At 41.6% G+C, this 20,455-nt stretch overlaps 1 pseudogene; it reads left to right on the top strand.

The window, feature by feature from the left end:
• Positions 1-564: 564 nt before the first annotated feature.
• LOC117365917 overlaps positions 565-20,455 on the top strand; it is a 94,288-nt pseudogene continuing 74,397 nt past the window's right edge.

The raw sequence follows: 20,455 nt of genomic DNA, 5'->3' as shown, positions 1-20,455 counted from the left end.
CGTTCCTCAGACACCGAAACACAGTGCTGTGTCGGGTCCACAGCTTCTGCTTGTGTCCTTTTCTGAAATAAACAAGTTGGTTTTACATCAGTGATCTTCAGTGGAGTGTTCATTGTCCGTTCTCACTTCCTTTTGTACTGTTTTATACCCGTGCGTTCTCTGTCCTGTTTTTACATAAAATTTAGCTCGCCAGACAATTTCAAATTTGCATTTAAGCTGGCCCACTGGTACAAGTGCCACAAATTGAGCTTCCTCATGTCTGACTTTAAGAAAAAGCTTACAAGGAATGTTATAACGATTATGCTCTCCTGTTCTGCTAAATTTTCATTACTGTGCAAATCAAACTAGTCCCGGACATCCTTTGAAGCTGCTGTGAGTGCTCGGGGACAAGCTGCCTTTCGGCACTGGGGCGGTGACTTATTGGAATGGGTGAGCGCTGATTGGCTACAGCCTTCCCTGCACTCCCTCCCATTTGTATCATGTTACGTCGAGCCCCGGCCAGATTGCAGGAAAAGAAAAGAAACTGAAACTTAGCTGGAGCCATTTTCTGCCGTCAGGATTTACTGTTCTTGCCTTTTTAAAGAGGTTTTTTTTCTTTGGTTCCAAATGTAATTGTAAGACTGTGAAATCTCAGCATTTTCCAAACAATTATTTGGCAGAATAAAGGCTTGGTCAGTGTAACACTAGAATGATCAAATGTTTTCATACCATCAGTGAAATGAATTGTGCATTGTCTGAGAAGAAATCTAAGGTAAATACCTTCATTACTGTACATATTCTGCTCTACTAAGTAAATCTGATAAATTTACAGAATGTTAGCATTTATGTGCCAAGTATACACATAACTGTGAAAGTGCTAGCAGGGTGTCTAATGTGATATATACATGACATAATGACCAAACAGAAACCACCACCCTTAACTGTGCCTACTTAAACGTCAGAGCCCTAGGTCCAAAAACAGAACTTATAAAAACCAGGATAAAAAATGAAAACCTAGACTGCCTCTTCCTCACAGAAACCTGGCTAACATCGGACACAAACCCAAGAATTACAGAAGTCTGCCCTCAAGGATACAAAATTACAGTGACCTGCAGAGAGAAAAAAAGATGAGGTGGATTAGCGATCTTACTCAAAGACTCCCTAACCTTAAACATATTGGAAAAAACTTCCACCCCTTACATGGACCTTTTAGCATGTCAAATCTCTTCTACCGCACTGAAAAACTCACTAAACTGCATGCTCTGGACATGTAATTAGCGTTCTAGTGGTATGCAGTTTTCTGGTATGTTGAACAGGTCTGTGTGTTGTTGTTAGGATAGGGATGGTGTGTATTTGGTAGCCTGTGGTTTTCCATTTTGCTATAAATGTGGCAATTAGTATGAGGGCAAGGATGAGGTTGGGTGTACGCAGTGCCATTTTTTATTTTTTTTTTAATTTGTGAAGTCTGCGGTTTAGTAACTATTTGAGTTGATTGTTAGAGTGGATGTATGGGTTGAGCTTAGAGTTCTGGCTGCTTCCAGATCAAGGTAGAGGGTTTAGAGTTGCTTTTCTCACCACTTTGTTGACTGTTGTTGGTGGATTTCGGACAGGATCTTTGGTGCCTGAGCTGTGAGCGTTTTTAGTTGTCCTGTGACTTCCTGCAGGCTGCGCCGAACGGCTTGCGCCGTTGGCGCTGTGTTTATGTGCTGGGTCCGCCGCTGGTCGGGGAGAGGGGCGGAGCAGGGCTCCCACGCGACCTCTCCTCTGGAACTCCTGCTGGTGCTGGAAGGGGGGCCCGAAAGTGGTTGTGCGCCGTTGGCACTGTGTTTATGGGCTGGGTCCGCCGCTGGTCGGGGAGAGGGGCGGAGCAGGGCTCCCACGCGACCTCTCCTCTGGAACTCCTGCTGGTGCTGGAAGGGGGGCCCAAAAGTGGTTGTGCGCCGTTGGCGCTGTGATTATGTGCTGGGTCCGCCGCTGGTCGGGGAGAGGGGCGGAGCAGGGCTCCCACGCGACCTCTCCTCTGGAACTCCTGCTGGTGCTGGAAGGGGTGCCCGAAAGTGGTCGTGCACCGTTGGCGCTGTGATTATGTGCTGGGTCCGCCGCTGGTCGGGGAGAGGGGCGGAGCAGGGCTCCCACGCGACCTCTCCTCTGGAACTCCTGTTGGTGCTGGAAGGGGGGCCCGAAAGTGGTCGTGCGCCGTTGGCGCTGTGATTATGTGCTGGGTCCGCCGCTGGTCGGGGAGAGGGGCGGAGCAGGGCTCCCACGCGACCTCTCCTCTGGAACTCCTGCTGGTGCTGGAAGAGGGGCCCGAAAGTGGATATAGCAGCTTATTCATTTCCAAATCAAAACACACAAAACATTTACATCTCAAACGGGTCCTGGCACCCTACTCTCTGGTCAGACCATTTCAAATATTCATTCACCATCAATTGGGCTCAAAATAACAACAAACCCATCCCAAAGAAATCACACATCAAGATCAGACCGAAAATCGAACCTCTCACATTCTGGAACACAGTAGACCCCGAAATCGACCCCAACAACCCCAAAGAATTCATAAACAATTGGCGGACCCTCAGTGAATCTACACTAAACGAACTAGCTCCAATAAAAAACAAATCCAAAATAGACAGACCATCTAACAAATGGTTCGACGACGAACTTCTACACCTAAAAAGAAAATGCAGACAAATAGAAAGGACATGGAAAAAACATAAACACAATCACACCAAAGATGAATGGAAAATCCTAATCAAACAATACAATACCAAACTGAAGGAAAAACGAAAAAACTACTACTCCAAACTCATCGGCATCGGAAAACCAGACACAAGAAAACTTTTTGACATCGTAAGAAATCTCACTGATACTAAACCTTTTCTCGCCACCCAAGGAAACCAAACTCCCACAGCCACCCAATTAGCGGATCATTTCAAACACAAAATCATCACAACCAGATCCACATTCAACAATTCAAGAATCAACATAGAAGAAATACGAATCAATCCCAAAACAGATGAAGCAATCCCAGCAGACAGGATATGGACAAACTTCCCAAAGATACAATAGTCAGACTTGGACAGGCTTTACAAAAAATACAGCAAATCCTCATGTGACTTGAACAACTGTCCCTCATACTTACTAGCAACAGCTTCCACCAAATTTAAAGCTAGCCTCACACTATGGCTTCAAACAACACTAAGTGAAGGTCATTTCCCACCGGAATTAGGAGAAATCATAATTACACCTATCCTAAAAGATCCCAAAGGTCCTATAGACAATCCTGCAAACTATAGACCAATCGCTTCAATCCCACTATACATTAAAATAACAGAAGGTCTCGTCGCACAACACCTCTCCAACTACCTTGAAGACCATCACATACTACATCCATCACAATCTGGATTCAGATCCAACCATAGCACAGAAACTCTACTGGTATCTCTATTAGACATAGTCCGACAACACCTCAGCAAAGGAAACAAGCTGCTTCTCATTCAGCTCGATCTTTCTGCGGCATTCGACCTAGTTGACCATCACACACTACTCCAGATATTAGACGCAATAGGAATCTCAGGTAATGTTCACAAATGGTTCCAAAGCTTCCTCAAAACACGAACATACAAAGTCAAGTCAAAAGAGCACATATCCGACCCATGGTCAAACCCTTGTGGAGTACCACAAGGATCACCATTATCACCCATATTATTCAACCTCTTCATAGCATCCCTCGGCATAACCCTAGACGCCCTAAACACAGTATCATTCAGCTACGCGGATGATATAACTATCCTCCTCCCCTTTAACATTCAAGACCCCTTATCCACAAACCACTTGAAAATAACAATGGAAACGGTAGAAAAATGGATGTCAAGTCATAAACTAAAACTGAACTCGGAAAAAACTAAATTCCTACTACTAGAGAAGGAAAAAAAAACCATCTCTCACAGAACTAGAACTAAATACAATCAAGTACCCAATGCAAAGTACACTCAAGATCCTGGGAATACAACTAGACAGAAACTGCACAATGCAGTCTCAAATCCACAAAATCATCCAAAGAGCATTCTTCACATTGCGTAACCTAAGAAAAATAAGAAAATTCTTCAACAAAGATCAATACAAGATATTAGTACAATCCCTAGTACTAAGTATTGTAGATTACTGCAACAGCCTCTACCTATCATGCCCAAACTACATGATAAAACAACTACAGACTGTTCAGAACACGGCCCTCAGACTCATCTACTCCCTCGGCAAATATGACCACATCACCAACGCATACCTAGACTCACACCGGCTACCAATAAAAGCAAGATCCCAGTTCAAATTCTATTGTCTACTATACAAAGTAATACATGGAACAGCACCCAGCTACATAAACAACAGACTACACCGTAACCTCTCACACAGATTAAGGAGAACTCAGAGCCTATTCATTTACCCCCCTCTCAATGGAACACGACGAAAAAAACTATACAACAGCCTTTTATCGACACAGGCAGCAAAGATCGATACTACCATCTCCAATCTACTGATCAAATCAATAGACATTAAAGTATTCCGAAAAGAAATCAAAACTCATCTCTTCAAAAAACACTTCCCATCATAATAACCTCACAATAGTATTAGAAAATACTCTCACGACCACCACCACCACTACCACCATAGCAACACTTCTGAATCCTGACTGTATTATTTCTATTCATCAAAACAATCTATCACTATCTACTATTTGCTTTCAATTTCTCCTGGAAATGTCCAGACTAACAATTGTAACTTGACACATTCTTGATTCTATGTACTGCAATGCTACTGGAAATGTCCAGTCTTCTAATTTGTAATCCGCTTAGAACCGCAAGGCACAAGCGGAATAGAAATCACTAATGTAATGTAATGTAATGTAAAACTTCATATACCAAAACTCACTTACAGCAGCACACAATCTTATCCTAGGAGACTTAAACCTTCATCTTGAAGACCATTCATCCAAGCCAGTAGACAATCTACTTTCTTTCCTCAATGCCCTATCCTTCCAAATTTTAAACCCACAAACTACTCATGAGAAAGGACACCAACTGGACATTGCAGCCTTCATGACCCATCAAACATCTACTTCAGAAATTCAAACATCTAATGGAACCTGGTCCCCATCCCTCTGGTCAGACCACTACACTTACACCTTCAACATCATCTGGACCAAAAACAAATCCAAACCAATATCCAAAATAGTAACCTACACATCACGCAAACGCATCGAACCCACCATTTTCTGGTCAAAAGTAGACGAAAAAATCCAAGAAGATAACCCCAAAGACTTCATTTCACACTGGGGCTATTTGAGCAACAACATCCTTGATGAACAGGCCCCACTTTGAACCAAAACCAGAACATGCAGACGATCAGACCAATGGTTCAACGAAGAATTACTCCTACTCAAGAGACAATGTAGACGTCTGGAAAGAAAATGGAGAAAAACCAACCAAGATCACACGAAAACTGCCTGGAAAAAAATTAACAAACAATACAAACTTCTATTAAAGGAAAAGAGAAAAAAACATTACACCAACCTAATAGGCACGGAAACCCAAGACACCAAAAAACTATTCCAAATATTAAAAGATCTAACTAACACCATACCCTATTTGACCACTAACAATAACTTCATCCAAACCACCTCTAACAGGCATAGAAAAACACACACCCCATTCACTTACCCCCCCAATCAAAGAAGTAAAACGGAAAAAAACTATACAACGGACTATTGGCCACTCAGGCAGCGAAGATAGTCAACCAAGTCTCCAACCTATTGACAACAACCCCAGACTACAAGATGTTCAGAAAGGAAATAAAAACTATACTCTTCAAGAAATCCCTTAATAAAGCTTAATACCATGATAAAGCTTAACCCCCCTCTTACCCCAGATCCTACTTTTCCCTCTCTTGGAAACCTTCTCTGATCTAACGTTGTAACCCTTCTTCTATAACTCTTTTTGTAATCCGCTTTGAACCAAAAGGTAATGGCGGAATAGAAATCTGTAATGTAATGTAATAATGCATAAATGCAAGGGAGGTGTGTAACATGGAGCGGGGAGGAGTGGAAGATGAGTGAAACTCCCAGTTAAATGTGTGACTTGGAGTTAGGTGTGTCCCTTCTGCACTTATGTGACTGCGGTCTATGGCTGGTGTAACTGCATTTTTTGGTGGCGGCCCTAGAGGCCACCACGTGGGTCAGGTTCTTAACCACATTTTTATTTTTTTTGTTATACAAGTAATAGCACTAGTGCTCTAGACTAACTTTGAATTTTTTTTTTTTTTTGTTATAGGTTATTAAACTTTTATAACAGTAAATCTATTATTTTAGCTATATTTCTACTAAGACTAAGGGGTCCTTTTATTAAGGTGCGCATTTAGCACGCGCTAAATTGGTTAGCGTACCTTAAAAGCTTGATGCCAAGCTCTCCAGCTGACTCCGCACTAGCCAACATCTACATCTCACTTCGGCGTGAGAGCCTGCTCCAACTTGTCCCTTGTGTGCAGCATCAAGCTTTTTAAAAAGTTTGCGCCTAACGGTTTCTTCTTTGCTGGTGCCTTCTATCCTACTTTTACTTGTAGTGATGTTTTACTGTGCCTCTGGAACTGTCAAACTCAGCTATCTTATAGTTTTTTTTTATCTAGCAGTTCCAGACTAGTCCATTTGGCTTCCATCGATTTTCATCATTGTGGTTCCTTTTTCTCTTACTCTGTTCAGTTTTCAATACTACTCATTGTACGAAATCTCTTTCCCCCAATGTATCTGGCTTTACTAGTGATTGTGAGACCTGCCCTGGTCTTGGAATCCCTATACTGGTGCGCACCAGAAATTATCCTTCTAAAAAAAACCCTTGAGTTGTTAATTACGCTTCTCTAAAGCCTGTACCAACTACCAACATGCCCAGTCTTGCCTCTGACTCGCTCATTCCAGTCCCAATATTATATTGCAATGTTAGATCGGCATGCAACAAGACTCAAGAATTAAATTACATTACATTACATTAGTGATTTCTATTCCGCCATTACCTTGCGGTTCAAGGCGGATTACATTCAAACTAAAAACAAGAATTACATACAAATTAAAAGGAATAGAATAAGCGATGACATAGAATTTTTTAAGGTAATAAACATTGGATAAAGAGTTACCAAAGGGAAGTGGAGGTCTTTAGGAGGTAAGAATATGGTGAAATTATGGGTTTTAGATAACATTTGATAGATAAAAGTGTTGTTAAGAGTAAGAGATTTTAAGAGTAGGTGTGGTTAGGACTGTTTCAGGGCTTTCTTGAAGAGTATAGTTTTTATTTCTTTTCTGAAAATCTTGTAGTCTGGGGTGGTTAACAGTAGGTTGGAGATTTGGTTATCCAGTTTTGCAGCTCGAGTGGCTAGGAGGCCATCGTATTGTTTTGACCGTTTTACTTCCTTGATCGGGGGAGGTGTGAAAGGGGAGTGCGTTTTTCTATGTCTGGTTGAGGTTGCTTGGATGAGGCGATTGTTTAGGTAGGCTGGGCTGTTTCCGTTTAGGGTTTTGAATATCATGCAGTAGAATTTAAATAATATTCTTTCTTGGATTGGTAGCCAGTGTGAGTTGATGTAGGCCTCTGTGATATGATCATGTTTCCTCAGTGAGTAGATGAGTCTCAGAGCAGTATTTTGGATTGTTTGTAGTTGCTTGGTCATCGTGGCAGGGCAGGGGAGGTAGAGGATGTTGCAGTAGTCTAGCAATCCTAGGATTAGGGATTGCACTATGAGCTGGAATTGTGTTCTTTCAAAGAATTTCCGGACTTGTCTCAGGTTTCTCATTATTGCAAAGGATTTCTGTATGGTTTTATTTATTTGCAGTTGCATAGTACAGCATCTGTCTATTGTCACTCCTAGTAGTTTTATGGTGGTTTGGATTGGATAGTTGATTGAGTTAAGTTCTAAATTGGTTATAGTTGGGACTTTGTCATTTTCGAGGAGGATGAATTTAGTTTTATCTTGGTTGAGTTTTAGTTTGTGTTCTTTCATCCAGGTCGTAACTGTTTCTATTGTTTGGTGTATTATGTTTGTCATGGTGGTCTTTGGCTGATCATATGGTATGAGGATGGTGATGTCATCCGCATAACTATAGGTGGTAATGCCTAGGTTATCCAGGTATGCCCTGAGAGAGGCAGTGTATAGGTTGAAGAGAGTAGGGGATAGTGGGGATCCCTGTGGTATGCCGCAAGGGTTTGACCAAGGATCTGATTTTTCTTTGTTTGATTTTACTCTGTAGGTTCTGGATTTTAGGAAGCCTTCAAACCAAAAATATACTGTATCTGAGATACCTATTGCATCCAAGATTTGGAGAAGGATGTTATGATCAACTAGGTCGAATGCTGCAGTCAGGTCCAGTTGTATGAGAAGCATTTTTTTTCCTGTGCTGAGGTGTTGTCTGGCTGTGTCCATAAGGGAGCCCAGGAGTGTCTCTGTGCTGAAGTTGGTTCTGAATCCTGATTGCATGGGGTGGAGTAGGTTATGGTCATCTAGATAGTTTGTGAGGAGTTTGGATACTAGGCCTTCTGTAATTTTGACATATAGCAGTATAGAGGCAATGGGTCTGAAGTTGGATGGTTGGTCCGTTGGTCCTTTTGGGTCTTTTTGAATTGGGGTGATGATAATTTCGCTGAGGTCAGTAGGGAAAAAGCCATCTGTGAGTGTTGTTTGTATCCATTGCAGAAGTAGAGTACGGAATTTTACACTGGAGGTGGTAAGGAGATATGCTGGGCAGTGGTTGAGGTCACAGGAGGCGTGGCTGTATTTTTTGTAGAGTTTATTGAATTCGGACCATTGAATGTTGGGGAATTGAGACCATGTTCTGTCCGCTGCAGTAGATTCTTTATCCGTGGGTTGAGTTGTGATTTCGTTTAGGTGGGATGGGGTAAAGTTGAGGGTGGCTCTGGCGTTAGTGATTTTGTTCTTGAAATAGTCTGCTAGGAGGGTGGCTGAGGGGGTTGGGTTGTTGTTAGTGGTCGTGTAGGGTTTGGTGTCAGTGATTTACTAGGGGGATCTTGATCCTGGATTCTTGTGCATTATTGAATCTTGGATTGCAAAAGATGATTTATATACAAAATGAGCTCTGTTCCCATGGTTCCCAAGGTCTTTTCTCTTCCAGAAATTGCTGGAAAGGAGGTGGCCTGGCACTTCTCTTTAAATCATTTTTCGATGTTCAGCTTCTCGAAAAGGGTAGTGATACATCATTAGAATATATGCTAGCTACTGTCAGCGATGAGCTCCATCGTCACCCATTGGGTATTTTGTTATCATACCGTCTTCCAATTCCCTGGAATAAATCCTCTGAACTTGGTTTTGAGATCATAACAAGCGCTCTCCTTTAATTTCAAAGATTGCTGATTACTGGTGATATCAATCTCCATCTAGATAACACTAGCAAGGACGTGACTGAATTCATCAGTTTTCTCACCTCTCTGGGTTGCCCCTCTCTTAAGACCTCTCCAACCCATGAAGGGGCACTCTTCATATCATTAGTTTTCTTGACCTTACTGACTATAATACCTTAGTCGAAGATATTCGTTGGGAACAAGTCCCTTGGTCCGACCACTTTTTAGGTGCCTTCTGTCTTCCTATCTTCATGTCTCACCTTGGGGTTCAATCCCGTGCCTCAAAATCTATTACCTTTTGCAATAAAATTACAAGTGAACAGTTCTGGACCCAATTTCTTAATCAGCTCACTTTCTGTCCCTAGCCTGATACCTCAGAAGTCAACTGGCATAATTGGGTAAACCTCTCTGAGACTACCTACTGTTCTCTTGCTCCTCTATCTACTAAGACTGTTTCCTACTCCCGTAAGGCCCTCTGGTATCTTCCTTATCATAGAGAACTGAAGCAGAAATGCCAAGTATTGGAGCGTAAATGGAAAAAATCTAAATCTCCTGCGGATAGACAGTCTTGGAGGGACAGTATTAGGTTCTATAATACAGCATTAAAAAAGCTAGGAAAAATTTTTACGGTGATAAAATTATCAGATCCAATAATCAAAGCAGTACTCTGTTCAACATCTGGCGCACCATAATTTCTAATAATGATTCAGCTATACATCCTTCCTCTCCAGCAGCAGACAATCTAGCAAAAATTTTAATGAAAAGGTCGCTGCTATAAGAAACTCTTTTCCAGCGACACTAATCTTTTCCCAGTAGACAGAACCTGGACAGTCTTTGAGGCTCAGGTTTCAAACTGCGATCTTGTAAATGTGCCTTGGATCCATTTCCTTCATACATATATGAGAAAATTCCCACCCAGGCTATTTCATCTCTTACCAGACTTATAAATTCTGCCTTACTATCAGGTCTATTTACTGCAGAGATGGGTCACATTGCTCTGACCCCACTACTGAACAAAGCTGATCTAGACCCATCCTCACCGTCTAGTTATCGACCTATAGCGAATATTCCTCTCCTGACCAAAATTTTATCATATCTGCTCAGCCGTCATCATACTTAGAGAGATTCTCCATTCTTCTACCTTGCCAATATGTTTTCAGACCCAACTTCAGTACCAAATCTCTATTGGTCTCACTAATTTCAAAGGGTTCAGCAACTACATTCAAGTAATAACTTGCAATCCTATTACAATTTGATCTATCTGCGGCCTTTGACGTTGTTCACCACGATATCTTGATCTACCAACTTTCTGAGATAGGCATTGATTCTACAGTCTTAGACTAGTTCTCGAAATTCCTACAATCTCGCTCATATACTGTCAATATGAATGGCACCATGTCATCTTCTTGGAAGCCACTATGCAGAGTCCCACAGATATCACCTCTGTCCCCTATTCTTTTCAACATCTATATGTCTACTTTAAAACGTTTCCATCTGTCTCCCTTTGAAACATTATATACATATGCAGATGACATCTTTGTCCTTCTTGAGATAGATTCGTATCTCACAAACCTCGCTGAGAATATAATAGCATGCATAATGAAACTTCAATCTTGGACCCTTACTGTGCAAATGAAGCTGAATGAGTCCAAAACCAAACTACTGTGGCTTGGCCCAAAACCAGATCAACTACCTTTGTCCATTTCATTGCCATCTGGATCTTCACTGCAGATTGAATTCTCAAGTAAAGTTCTGGGTGTCATACACTCAACACTTTCATTCAATGACCATTTTAATTTTCTGGTAAAAAAATGCTTCTTTAGTCTCCATATGCTGAGGAAAGTAAAATCCTGCTTCCACCAACAACATTTTGCTGTCCTTGTTCAATCAATCATTCTTTCGAGGTTGGACTATTGTAATTCGGTCTATCTAAGTCTAACCAAGAAAAGTCTTCAAAGACTTCAACAGATCCAGAATACTGCAGCTAGGCTGATCTTTGCAAAATGCAAATATGATCATGTTTCCCCGCTTTTGTTAAAACTTCACTGGCTCACGGTAATCTCTAGGGTTTACTTTAAGGGCTCCTTTTACTAAGGTGCGTTAGGGCCTTAACACGCAGAGTAGCGCGCGCTAAATTGCCGTGCACGCTAGACCCTAATGCCAACATTGAGCTGGCATTATTCTAGAAATGTACCGTGCGGTGTAATGCGCGGTAATATCGTGCGTGCGCTAAAAACGCTAGCGCACCTCACATTTAAGATCTTGCATGGCACTTTTCTTCCTTTAATTCCTCTATCCTGGAGCTCAGTGAGACCTGATATTACCAGATCTTTCCAAAAGCTTTCTCCTCGTTAAAAGGCATTATCTATATTGGAAAACTAGGGAAATATCTTTACTTTAAAATTACTGAGCTTTGGAATAACTTTCCTGTCCAGTGCACAAAGCTCAGAACATATTAAAAATTTAAATCTCTGATTGGTTACTACTGGTCTTGATGGAAATTAAATATTTATCAGTGGCCCTTTTTTTGAGGGGGGGAACATAAGAACATAAGAAGTTGCCTCCACTGGGTCAGACCGAGGTCCATCTCGCCCAGCGGTCCGCTCCCGCGGCGGCCCATCAGGTCCGCGACCTGTGAAGTGGTTTCTGCCTATTTCTATAAACTACCTCTAGTTCTATCTGTACCCCTCTATCTCCTTATCCTCCAGGAACCTATCCAAACCCTCCTTGAACCCCTGTACAGAGTTCTGGCCTATCACATTCTCTGGAAGCGCGTTCCATGTGTCCACCACCCTCTGGGTAAAAAAGAACTTCCTAGCATTTGTTTTAAACCTGTCCCCTTTCAGTTTCTCTGAGTGACCCCTAGTGCTTGTGGCTCCCCACAGTTTGAAAAATCTGTCCTTATTCACTTTCTCTATGCCCTTACAACAACAAAACAGGACACAATGCAAATCTCAAAGCACAGAGAGTGCACGAGAGCAGAGAAAGGGGACCAGCACATCCAACCGTAGAAGCCCCACCTGAGTAAAAAGGGGGGGGGAAGATTGAAACCCAACAAAACCCAACAAGGTGCCAGCCGTAAAGCAACTAACTCATGAAAGAAAAGATCGAGATATAGAAGATATGTACACAGTTAGCAAGCCCGCTTCTCAGATTTTTTAAAATCACCCTTAAACCCCACTACAGAGAGACAGAAACCCCCCCACCCAGCCCTCCAAACCCTTACTTCTCCTTCTATTTAACTTTATTTCTTTTAAAGTATCTTGAACTAGCTTCCTGTTTCTCCCCCACCTTTTCTCTATCCATAGTTAAAGCAATCAAATCCTAATCTGGTAAGGGAGGTTCCATTGCAAGCAGAGGTGTGTCCATTGTACTGACAAAAGCCATGGTTTCTTTTAAACACCCTCATTGTGTTGAGTTAAGCTAAATATTTGCATTCTTTCATTTTTCTATCTGGCTAATCCTTACTGTTCAGAGGTTTCTGTCTTTTGTTTTTGTTTCTGTGAATATTTTTGTGCTTACTCCAAAAAAAAAAAAAAAAAAATCAAACTTTTGTTCTGAACATAGGTCTCCTTTTACGAAGCTGCAGTAGTTTTTCGCCTAGCGCAGGGTTAGTGCGTGCTAAAAAGGTGCATGAGATAAAGCCGCTAACGCGGCTTCATAAAAGGAGCCCATAGTCTAAGCAGTGTACAGTCTTAAAAACTGTTAAATCTCTGAGGGGAAAATTCTCAAACTTAATTTCTTTGATTAATGTAGATGGAAAATGAAGGATCCCTAGCTAGCTGACATAGCTGGGTCACGGTGTAGATGAAGAAACTCCATTTTAGATCAGTGGGTCATAATTAGTACAAAGAACAACCTGTGACTCCATTTTATTGCTCTGAGAAATCACGTATACATACAGGCCTGTTCTATGTATCTGTCTTAGTGCCTGGCACGGCCAGGAGGCAACAGGATGTTGATGTTAGATAGCCATTGATGTATAGATTATAGGATGGATTTATGGTTTTGTTTTTCTCTCTGCTCTTACCTTTTGGTCAGAGCTGGTTTGGACTGGTTAGGACCCTATATAACCTTTGTGTCCGAAATTCTCGGGGTCTTCTGTTTATGCAGCCAGTTCTGCCCAGAAGTCCAGCATATATGCTTGTTTAATAAAAGCCTTTTTTTTTAAATCTCTTCAGTCTCTGGCTCAAGTCTCTGCACTACTAACGGAGGGCCTTATCCTAAAAGGTACCTTCAGAAAACTTCTGGCTAATTATTGGCTTTACTAGTCTTTAAGCCCGTTACATTAACGGGTGCTAGAAAGCAGCCCCCTTTCCCTCTCCCCCTCCAGTTCCTCCCTGACAGTGTCTCCCTTCTGTCTCCCCTCCCAAGCAAAGCTGTCTGCCTCCCAGCACACCCCTCCCCCCCAAAGCAGACCCCTTTCCCTCTACCCCTCCAATTCCTCCCTGACTGTCTCTCCGTGGCCCCCCATTTTTTCTCCCCCCCAAGCAAAGCTATCTACCTCCCAGCACACCCCTCCCCCAAAGCAGACCCCTTTCCCTCTGGCCCTCCAGTTCCTCCCTGTGTCTCCGTGGCCCCCCCTTCTGTCTCCCCCCCAAGCAAAGCTGTCTGCCTCCAAGCACAGCCCTTCCCCAAAGCAGGCCCCTTTCCCTCTCCAGCTCCAGTTCCTCCCTGTCTCTTCGTGGCCCACGCGATTTTCTCTTCTCGCGGTCTGGCCAGCTCCCCTAGTCCCTTGCCACCGCCGCCACCCCCTTCCTTTCCCGCGGTCGACAAACCTCTTGCCTCCAGTAGCCGCTGCAGCACTGTAAACACGTTGCTTCGCGGCCTCTACTGCCCCGATTTGCTCTTCCATGTCCCTGATGACGTCATCAGAGAAACGGAAGAGCAAATGAAGGCAGTAGAGGCCGCGAAGCAGCGTGTTTACAGTGCTGCGTCGGCTGCTGGAGGCAAGAGTTTTGTCGATCGCGGGTAGGGAAGGGAAGGGGGTGGCGGCGGCGGCAAAGGACTAAGGTAGCCGGCCAGACCGCGAGAAGGGTAGGCTGAGAGGAACCCGGGACCGTGGCAGAGGCTCGTTGCACAGTGTAAATACAGTTGCTCAGTGTGAGGCTTCCTTCGCTCTTCCGGGTCTGCATTCCGACTCCTCAACGCGCCAGCCTGAGCCGGCATAGGCGGTTGAGGGTGGAAGGTTGTGGTCGGAGTTGCTAGGCTGCAGCGGATGTGTGAGTTGCGAGTGTGGGGCCTGCAGCGGCGCGAGGTGGAGACGGAGAGCAGGCTGTGGTGACGTTGTAGGCGCGCATGCGCACTCGTATTTTCGGGACATCTCAGGGAACACGTTTTTTTTAGTGCGCATGCGCGTCTACCATTTTATTATATTAGATGCTTAGCCAAGGCTCTCCCTTAAATTATTGGTATGCACCAAACGGGTTTTGTTGCTCAAAGACATTCATCAAACAATACCAGACTGGCTTTTCATATGTTAAATTTAACAAAAGATCCGGCCTTCTTTGTATCTTTGGATGCAGAACATAAAAGATGCCGCTGCTGGATCAGACCAGTGGTCCATCATGCCCAGCAGTCCGCTCATGTGGCGGCCCTTTTGGTCAAAGCCCAGTGCCCTAACTGAGACTGGCCCTACCAGCATACGTCCTTGTTCAGTAGGAACTTGTCTAACTATGTCTTGAATTCCTGAAGGGTGTTTTCCCCTATGACAGCCTCCAGGAGAGCCTTTGATCGTGTGGAATGGACTTTTATGTATCAAGCAATGGATTGGTTTGGTATTAGTTCAGGATTTATATAAATGATTCAAACCTTGTATAGTTCCCCTTCTGCCAGATTATATATTAATAATACTTTTTCAGAACGTTTTTGACTGGAGAGGGGAGTTAGACAAGGATGTCCATTATCTCCTTTGCTTTTTGATATTGTTTTGGAACCCTTGTTATTGGCTTTTCAACTGCCAAGGGAGATTCAGGGTATTCCTTATGCAGGTCAGGAATATAAGGTCTCTGCTTATGCAGATGACATTTTGCTTTATTTGAAGAATCCTGGATCTACCATCACACATTTACTGGATTTGATTGACCGATTTAGCAAATTTTCTGAATATAAAATAAATTGGAATAAATTGGAGGTTCTTCTGCTAAATGTACACTGTCCAAAAGGATTATTTGACTCATTCCCTTTTCTTTGGAAAGAAGATGGTATAAAATATTTAGGCATTTGGATTCAAAAAACATTGGAAGACATGATGAAAGTAAATGAAAAATCTTTATTGCTAAAGGTCTCAGATATGTGTGAGCAATGGAACCCCTTACATCTGTCTTGGTGGGGGAGAGTTCAAACGGTTAAAATGATGATTTTGCCTGTGGTTTGCTACCAAATGTGTATATTGCTAGTTTATTTTCAGGGGTCCTTTTATAAAAAATTGAATAGTATTCTCACTAAATTTATTTGGCTGGGTAAAACTGCTAGAATTGCTTTAGTATTTTTACAAAAACCAATTGTGGCGGGTAGGGTAAATTTCCCAAACTTTTAGGTACCATCAGGCCTATATACTGCGTCAGGGTATGTATTGGATCCTTCCTGAGTTCATGGAGCATCTTCCAGACTGGCTTTACTTGGAATAGCAACTCATGTCTCCATTGCGTTTGTGTCATGTTTTAAGTATCAAGTTACCTAGGCTTTATAAAGACAATAGAATTTTAGTTTCCACAAGGCAAACATTAAAATTTATTAATAACCTAACACTTATTCCGATTCATCAATCCATGTGTCAGTCCTTATGGTTGAGCTTTAAGATTCAAATTGGCAGGTTTAAGATTATCTGGAAGCATTGGATGCAGGCAGGTATACGTACACTGGATGATGTGTTATCAAATGGGAGACTGCTTGCATTTTCACAACTGCAACTATCATTTGGCATTGCAAAGCCTCAAAAATATAAGTGGTTGCAGTTGAAGCAGGCCATTCAGAAGGGGTTCCCTGATTGGCGAAACTTGAAAACTCAGTATAGCTTGCTGGGCCTTTGCTTCCAGACAGATCTGATGCCACTTGGCAGCATCAGACCGCCAAGTGGTACAAATTAATATCAGAATATTTGAATAAGAAACCAAAAACGGGCTTAAAAGATATTTGGAGCATTGAGATTAAGCAGCAGATTTCTGCGTCTCAATGGCCATGAATTTGGACTTGGAGGATGAGATGTACAGCGTCAGCATCTTGAGACAAACATGGGGTTTTTTTGTTGCATAGAAGTTTTTGGACCCCTGTTAGATTACAAAAATTAGATAGTTCTAAGTCAAATAGATGCTGGCACTGTCATCTCGATATAGGGACACTGGATCATCTGCTTTTGTTTTGTCCCTTGATACTTAAATTTTGGCAATCCATTTGGAGCCAAATCAATAGAATACTGGAAAATCCAGTGGCATTGACATATGATACAGTCCTGTTTGGCACGTTAGAGTCCAATAACTTCCCAGTGATGGGGCAGTATATAAGAATAAAGTTATTATTATAACAACAAATTACTTTTCATCATGACGGGAGTCGCTATACAACTTATTCTGAAAAACTGGAAAAATTGGGATAGATTAAACTATAGTTTTCAGTGGGAATCCTTGTGCCAAACTTATAAACTTGAACATATGAGAGCAATACAATTGGGACATTATAAAAAATTCAAGGATGCTTGGGACCCATTGACAAATTTTGTAAAGATTAATTATTGGATTTAGCCCTTTGATTATATGCATCCAGGATGGGTGGGTGGGAGGGGGGTATGTAATTAATTTATTATTGGATTGCAAGGTTGTTTATCTTGTTCATTTGCATTATATTAAATGTTTTTACACTTTTAGGAAGGATGGGTGGGGATGGGGAGGGGGTTATGTATTTATTGTATCATTAGAAGGAATTGAGTGCTGTCTATTGAGTTAATTGATTGATAATATGCTGCACTTTATGCTGGTTTTAAAATGAAGATTTGAAAGAAAAAAAAAAAAAAAAAAAAACAGGACTCAGTCATAACATTATGCAAGGCAAAGATTACCTTTGTGCATCCATATGAACAGACATATTTTGATTTGCAAATTGTGATTGTTCCAGATAAACCAAAGGGCAGAATCCTGCCTTCTGTGTTGGAGTTTGCTGTCTACTAGTTCCAATACCCGCACAGTTGAGGGAAAGATCAGGTTACATTGACAGGGCTGTGGGAACTTTATACTCACTACAAGCTGTAATTAGAGAAAGCATGTCTTTCTCTAGCCTAAGCCAACTAGGCGTCAAAAGAATGGGTGAAGATTGTATACAATACTTGCCCTTTCAGAGTACAAAGGCTATATGGTAAAAGATTAGGAAAATTAACACCTCCATAGAGCTTAGACTGCTGCAGTTTAGGCATTGCAATATGAGGTGTTTTATCTTGCCAAATGAAGCTGGTGAAAAGAACATATATCTCCTACATGATCAACAATGTTGTTTTTTTTTAATTGATTTCTATTGAGGAGTGAATGTCTGGCGTAAACTACATACTCTGGAACTTCTTGTGGCAGCCTTGCAATACTATATAAGCAAAAGCTATTTTCTGCAGGCAGCCCCAAGGGGCAGGGGGCTTTGCTTCTTCCCTCAACACCCCCATTAGGACCACCGGGGAGCAAAAGCAGGCCTCAGAATGCTGTTTTATGGTGGAAAGGGAAAGGTATTGTCATGCAGACTGAGAGTTTCAAGTTTTATTATTAAGTTTCAAGTTTTATTAATTTTAATATACCGACCATCAAATTAATATCTGGCCGGTTAACAATAAATTTAAAAGATAGAAAGACTAAAATAAAATAGGTGTATTAATAGTATAATGTGAACATGAATGACATTACAGGACAAACTGGAGAGTGAGGGTAGAGGGGAGAGGAGGGGAAAAGTTACATATTTGAGAAGAAAAAGGAGATAGTGGGGTTTTGATAGGACATAAGGGGTGGGGTCGCTTTATCAAAGCGGTTTGTTGCTGGTAAGAAGAAGAGAAATAATGAGTCTAAACGTTAGCAAAAGCATCGCGGAATAGGAAAGTTTTTAGGCCTGTCTTAAATTTATCTAGTCGTTGTTCATCGCGGAGTTGCTGTGGTAGGGAGTTCCAGAGGGTTGGAGCAGTTACGGCGAAGTTTACTTTTCGTGTATAGAAAAAATCTTGTATGGAGGGATGAAAAGAAGTTTTTGATCAGTTGATCTTAATGTGCGTGGGGAACATTGGGGAATGAGAAGTTTATCGAGGAATGATGGCAGGTGAGAAAGTTTTATTTTGAAAGAAAGTAAGATGATTTTATAGGTGATACGGTGGGTGATGGGGAGCCAATGTTCTTTTTTTAGAAGAGGAGTGACATGATCGTATTTGCCTATTTTATATATAAGTTTTATTGCAGTGTTTTGTATTAGTTGTAGACGACAAATTTCTTTTTGAGGAAGACCATTGAGAAGAGAGTTGCAATAGTCTAGATGAGAGATAACTAATGAGTGTATCAGAATAGTGATTGACTTGACTTCTAAAAGATCGGATGATAAGTAATTTGAAAAAGCAAGTTTTAACAACTGAACTTATATGGTCGTGGAAGGTGAGATCCCTATCAATGATGACACCTAATAGTTTTATTTTAGTGTTCATTTGAATTGAAGTAGATTTGATTGAAATATTTTCCAGTAAGAATTCTGTAGTTTTGATTGGAAGTAGGAGGCTTCGAGATTTATCTAAATTGAGGGAGAGTTTGTTTGTGAACAACCAATCATATATAATGTCCAATTTATTATTTATGTCTTTTATATCAGAATTGTTTGATGTGTTGATCGGGTGGAGAAGTTGTATATCGTCGGCGTATGCGAAGACAGTAAATCCAATGGATTGGGCTAATGTAAGGAGAGGAGATAGAAAGATATTAAATAGTAGAGGGGATAGGATTGAGCCTTGAGGGACTCCGTAGGATTGTGTTGTATCTGCGGAAGTAACATTGTTTACGCGAACAATGTTGTAGCGTTCGTTAAAGAAGGACGTAAACCATAAAAGAGCTGGGCCTATGATACCGCAGTCTTTGAGTCTGTTGATGAGAAGAGAGTGATCGATGGTATCAAAGGCTGCCGCTAGGTCAAGGGAAATAAGAACGACAGATTTTTGATGGTCGTGTTAATATTGAATGGTTGAGATAAGACCTAATAGTGATAATTCTGTTGAATGAGATGAACGAAATCCGGTTTGGCAAGGATGTAGGGCGTTGGTTTTTTCGATAAAGTCGGTAAGTTGGGCGTGGATGATTTTTTCGGTTAATTTGGAAATCGTGGGTAGATTAGCGATGGGGCAGTAATTTTTAGGTAAAGAGGGATCTAGGTTGGGTTGTTTGAGTTTGGGGAAAATAAGGGCTGTTTTCCAGGCATTGGGTATGATACAGTCAGAGAGAGATTTAGATATCATTTCTGAGATGAATGGGCCAAAGAAAGAGAAAAATTTATTGAGAATGGAAGGAGGGATACTTTCCGAGGGATTGTTGGATATGTTTAATGATTGTAAGATAAGATGAAGGTTGGCTAATGAGGGCATTTTGAAGTTTGAAAGAGTGCTGAATGAAAGTTGTAATGAGTCGTTAAGGTTTTGAGAAGAGGGATCAGGGAGTAGTGATCTGAGATTTGATCTGATATTTTTAATTTTAGTATCGAAGAAATGTGATAATTCGTCTGCGTGAGGCTGGGTAGAAGGGGGTAGGTTTTTTTTCTTAGAATATTTAGAGAGTGACTGGGCTATATTAAAGAGAATGGAAGAATTATGAGTGGAGGTAATGAGTTTTGAATAATATTCTTTTTTTGTTTGTTGGATGGTTTTTTTATAATGAGAAGCTTTTTCCTTATACATAATGAGAAAGTTATAGAGTCGTGTTTTGCGCCATTTATGTTCGATAGAACGTAGTTGTTTGCGGAGTAAAGCCAGATTTTGGTTGAACCAGGGTTGTTGTTTTTTTTGGGTTTGTTTCGAAGAAGTATGTTTTTCTACTTGAGGTGCCAAAGAGTCTAGTAGAGATTTGGTTGAAGTTTCCCAGAGTGAGGACTGT

This window comes from Geotrypetes seraphini, chromosome 8 (assembly GCF_902459505.1).
Source record: "Geotrypetes seraphini chromosome 8, aGeoSer1.1, whole genome shotgun sequence".
Lineage (NCBI taxonomy): Eukaryota > Metazoa > Chordata > Amphibia > Gymnophiona > Dermophiidae > Geotrypetes > Geotrypetes seraphini.
Note: the sequence above shows the minus strand (reverse complement) of the source record. Positions and strands in the feature narration are given on the sequence as shown.